This window comes from Euprymna scolopes, chromosome 1 (assembly GCF_053919585.1).
Source record: "Euprymna scolopes isolate OS-2025 chromosome 1, ASM5391958v1, whole genome shotgun sequence".
Taxonomy (NCBI): domain Eukaryota; kingdom Metazoa; phylum Mollusca; class Cephalopoda; order Sepiida; family Sepiolidae; genus Euprymna; species Euprymna scolopes.
The window spans coordinates 146,935,072-146,941,071 of record NC_136482.1 but is presented as its reverse complement, the minus strand read 5'-3'; positions in this window follow the sequence as shown (position 1 = coordinate 146,941,071).

The window sequence follows — 6,000 nt, the reverse complement described above, 5'->3', positions numbered from 1 at the left end:
CAATATTAGTTTTATTTTATTTTATTTATTTAGATTTTATTTTTTTTTTTGCTTCAGGTTTTATTAATTATTTTTCTTTAGATTTTAAGTTTCTATAACTTGGTAGAAGGATTCCAATATGGGGTTTTCATTCTTATATTTCTCATCGGTAGGTTCATGTGCGTTTTTGCTGCTAAATGGCTTTCGTCGGTGTTTAATTTTCGATTTTTGTGCGATTATTTGGAAAAATAGGTAATTTTACACGAATACGGAGGATTTTTTTTCATGTTTGAGTGATCTGTCCGTGATTTTTCATTTTAATATACTTTCATAGAAATGTTTCTGTTATGTCAAAAAAAAAACCCCAAAAACTATTTTCTTTACGTCACAAGTGTCACGCTCATACATGAATTCCATAGCTAATATAACATAATGACCCAACGGGTCACGGGTAGTCTAGTATATATACAAATATGTATATTTATGCATGTACATAATATATATATATATATATATATATATATATATATATAACGTTAAAAGTCCACGTATGCTTCTAGATTTAAAGGTTATGAGGGTTTTTGAAGCATAAAACCGATGTTATTTTTTGTATTTAATATTTTCCTGTTACCTCTATCTCTTCTCTTCTTCTCTATAATAATAAAATGAAGTCATTTTCCCCCACTGAGTTTGACCTTAATAGGATTAAAACTCAAGACATTTCATGCAAATGTAATATGCACAAACTGCAGCACAATATCTGAGGTGTGCTATAGGCCTATTGCCTCTACACTTGCTCGATAATCGTACATTCCTATATTTTTTATGGTGAGAGTTCACTGCCAAAACCTGTAAGAATCAATGGAAGTTATAAAACCTTTTCTCTCTATTTAATCCATCCTTTCCCTGTTCCCCATTTACACCGTTCACGAGGGACTAATACGGACGCACACCGATTGCGGGTTTTGTAGTTGCATACAAACACTGAAATGCTTCCTATTATAACTATATATATAACGCACCACGCCTAATAATACATTGCTTATTTTTACAATTTATTTCGATACATTATTGCACTAGGAAACCAAAAAAAACTATTCCCTCCTTTTCTTGGTGATTCATTTTTTTTTCTTTTTTTTCATTAACATATAATATATCATTTCCTTTTCCTTTAGTTTCGTTTCGTTCGATGCTTTCTTTTTCTGTTTCCGTTTTTCCGATTTTAGAGTTAAATAGTTATTTTCCGGTTATCGCATTACAAAATGTAAACTGTCAAATTTTCACGTAAAGCGATTACGAACAAATCAATCTCGATTAGTAACAAATCAATTTATGAGTGCTTTAAAATATTTACCCACTCGGATCGAAAACTACTACATTTAAAAATATAAACAATGTATTTCTAAATGCATCTCTAAAAACCTCACTTCCGGTTTACTGCGTTTCGTATGCTTTCGTTTCGTTTCTTTCATGTTCCCATTTTTCCGAGGTGTTTCCTTTTTTGTAAGATTTACTTCAATATCTTAGGACTTTACTGTACTAATTACCTTTGAATTATACCAAGACAACTAATATTTATCTCCAAATATATTTTCACATTGGATTTATTTAACTTCAACATTTTACTGAATTAGTAAGCTCGCCGTGAAAAAAATTCTCGTAACTTCTTTTTCCCCACGTGTACAAACACTTTCTCCCCTTGGGGAAATTAACTTTTGTCCTTAATCTTCAAATTCCTATTTCAGTCACCTAAATTACTTAGTATGAAAGGTTGGTTGGTTGGTTGTTTTTGTTTTACGGCATATCAACCCTTTTTCGGGTTATTTAATGCCGAATCCAAAGATTTTGAAGAAAAATGTTTTTAATAGAATATATTTGTTGTTTTCACGTCGGTTTCTATTTAACCCATAGTTGGGACCCTAACAGGTACAACCACTCTGGGTCAAAGTGGACCTGGGAGCAATGGTAATTAAAGGGTGGCTCCACACTCCCCAAAGCCCACAAGCTGGGGCCTCACCACTGGATATAGTTTAAGGTCATATCCAGGACCCCCATTGAGGGACTTTTACCCTCTGCAGGGGGGGGGGTAGTCGGCGTATTCTAATGCCCCACCGACAGGGCCGTAGTGTGAAAGGAGCTTAGGAATTTCTGCATTGAAAGATACGCCGGTCCATAATTACATTACGGTAAAATCATCGTTCACTTTCCACATGTCGACTTCTATATGTTTTCGGGTATGCTGACACGGTTATGGGTTGTCGATTCAGAAAGCCGTTCTTAACATGAGGAGGTTTGGGGTGTCTATTCCGAGACCCGTTTAATTGGAAAATTTTCAATTTAATTAATGAGAGCCGGCCTGTTTTCTATGGAACATTCTTGGTTATTAAAAACATAAAATAACATGACATATTCATCAGGGTTTAAACTGGGCAAGCGCCATTTGAATACTGAAACAAAATCAAAACATTTATCGCATAATAATTTATCAAAATATATTTCGACAAACATTTAGCGAAAAATTTGCGTAAAAAAAAATTATAATTTTAATACAATAATTTCGTCATGAAAGCAACATTGATAAATTAGTTTTTTTCAATTTTTTTTATTGTTAACTTGGAGAGGTCAACAACAAATCAATTGACATGGTTGTTGTTTTTCTTTTTATAACGGGTAAGTTTTGTCCTTAATCTCTCAATTCCTATTTCAGTCACTTAAATTACTTAGTGTGACAGGAGTTTAGGAATTTATTGCCAAACCTAAATATTATTTATCATTAAATATTATGAACTTTAATAAACCAATTTGGTAATGAAAGCAACATTGGATTTTTATAAAATACGTTTCTTTTTTTTTTTTTTTCGAACAAATAAATAATTGGAAGCTTTAATTAAAGCAACTTTGAAAGGTCAACAATAAATTAATTTAAATGATTGTTTTTTTTTCTTTTTTAACGGGAAGTTGGTTGTTTATTAATTAATTAATTAAATTATTGGTTTATTAATTAATTAATTAATTTATTGGTTTAACGGCAATCGTTCTACAGTTTACATTTTTGGTTATTTCATGCTTCGGCCATAGTCAAACCACGATTTGCACAGAAGGTGCGTTAAATAAAATAGCGTCTTCAATTTCGGCAAAGAACCGTTATTATTTGGATTATATTCGTTGGGGGGCCAATTTAAAATAAACTAAAAATTTAAACGGAGCGAAATTTAAGTTAACCTCCCATTTTTACAACAACCGAACAAATAAGGGGGGATTGATTTACTAGGATTTTTATTATTAGCTGAGCACTTATTAAAATTATTTTATTGTTGAATTTTTCGCATTTTGGTTACATTCAATCGCTGATAGCCCATTGCAAAAATAGAACACAAGACGAAATTAAAAAGAATGGTACTCATGCAGAATTTGACCTCCCCCCTTGATTCCATTTATGGTTAGGGTTCGACCGGCAATCACCGGATTCAACCGAGCGTTGTTTAAATTTTTAAACACTAAATCAACATTTTATTTAATTTTTTGCAAAATTAATTAATTAATTAATTATGGGAGTATTTTTCTGTTTATTTTCTTAACGTCTGTTCACAAAAAATAATTTGCACATTATCCACAAAAAAACAAAAAAAAAGCTTTACTTTCACCTAACTATTTACAGTGTTCATATCCTGAAAAAAAAATCTTTCCCCTAACAATTTATGGCTTCGAGGAAAAAAAAATTGCCGAAAATATTAAAAGTAAATAAGCAATACAAAATGCAATTTTTCTTGAGGAATGTGTTCCATTTTAACAAACTGAGCCACAGCAACGCGTGGCCGGGTACAGCTGGTATTTTATATTATAAGCGGATCTCCGCTGTTGGTCACAAAAAAGTATCGAAATGAAAAAAGAAAAAGCATTTCGATACTTTTTTGTGACAAAGGTCCGCATGAAACAAAATAACAATAAAAATATTAAATACAAAAGTAACATCGTTTTCATGCTTCAAAAGAACCCTTATTAAATTTAATTCAATATATATATATATATATATATGCATATTAATATATATATGCATATTAATATATATATGCATATTAATATATATATATATATATATATATATATGCATATTAATATATATACATATATATGCATTGTAATTGTCTGTATTTTTGAGATGAGGTGTTTTCATTGATTGAGATTGTCGGACTGACTTCCTCATCTTGGTTTTTATCGTCACAACGTTTCGGCCGTTTTTCCCTCCGGCCTTCATCAGATGTTTTTGTATAGAACTGGGGAACCGTTTGTTAGGAGTCTCGAACCCAACCCATTATTATTATTACGGGGGTACTATGTTCGGACTCCAGCTATTATTTGGGGAACCGTTTGTTAGGAGTATCGAACCCAACCCTTTATTATTATTACGGGGGTACCGTGTTCGAGACTCCTAACAAACGGTTCCCCAGTTCGATACAAAAACACCTGAGGAAGGCCGGACTATTTTAAAAACTGATTACATATAATGATAGAAGATGTATCGAGGATCAGGAATGGGTATGTTTGATGTGGTTCATAAAAATTGTGGGGTCTGCGTTCACTCCTGCCCCCCAAAGTATGGAAATAAAAAAATGAAAAAAAAATCGTTTACAAGGGTTTTTGATATAGATGTACATAAGAATATTTTGATAAGTATGTTTTAACTTAAATAGGGATGGTATAATAAAATTGTGGGGTCTGCGTTTGCGCCTGTACTCCATGGTAATATGGCACAAACGTTAAAAAATACTTTTCATATCGGTTTGCGTAAGTATACTTTGATCGTTATGTTTCAGTTTGAAGAAATATGGTATAATAAAATTATTGGGTGTTCGTTCGCGCCTGACCTTACATGAATGTAAATATGTCACAAAGTTTAACAAGGTTTTTTAAAAGGGGTGAGGGTCCACAATAACACCTTAAATTTAATCTTAATTCTCGTTAGTTTTATTTATTTTATTGAGTTGAATCATATTGTGTCGAATAAATTCATCTCATAAATTCACGTTCTTATTAAAGTGAAAGCCAAAAAAAAAAAAAAAGTCGGAACTTTCGACAATTCTCGACACAAATTTTGCATACCTCTGTTTTTTCCTTCTCCACTTGCACATGGCACTCTTTCGAAAATAGATAAATATATAAATAATAAAAATAAGAACGTTACTTGTTATCGTCTCAAAAGAAGGAAAAATCCTGCTCACGTGATTACGCGTCTTTTTAAAAACATTTACATAACCTTTTTATTTTTATTTATATATCTGTTTAAGGTTTTTTGGTCAGTGTACTAGAAGGAATTCAGTTGATTACAACCCTTTCTGCGTGTTCTTTACATTAAAATAGTACAACCCTGAATCCGACGGCGCAATACTACACCGTTCAATACTGTAAAACTGTAACGAAGCTGTTCTGCTTGAAAAGGGCGCTATTTTCTTCTTATTCATATTCATATCGATTCTTTGCTTTAAAAAACTTAAGTAATTACGTGGTTACTTTTTTAATATCCCATTATGCTGTTTCCGATTATTTTACTAAAGTAAGTAAAGCTTCATTATTTTTCCAAACTGTTTTTGTTTCTTTGTTTTTCGATATTTCGTTGATATTATTTAGTAAGAGTGTTTAGCAGAAAAGCCAACAAACGACTACCCGAAAAGATAAATATACAAGAAAGAAATGTTACCATAGTCAATAAAAGTTCAGTTCATGTTTTTTTTTGTTTTGTTTTGAAATAGTTTTTAATGTTCTTTACTTGAAATAATTTCAGCGAACCGAAATTAAAACGAAATTTGAGGCGATAACTACTTAAATGAATTTTTATATAAACTACACATGCCATAATTCCTCAAGCACAAAATAACGGAAAACATTAAAATATGTTTATAAATGCTCCACATTAACACAGTATGCTCAGGTGCCCCTCCTTCAAATTGAAAACGGGGCTCTCCATTTCAAAGTCGCTGCCATTTTGATTTTTTTAAACCGGTTTGTGAATCAAAAAAATTTTTT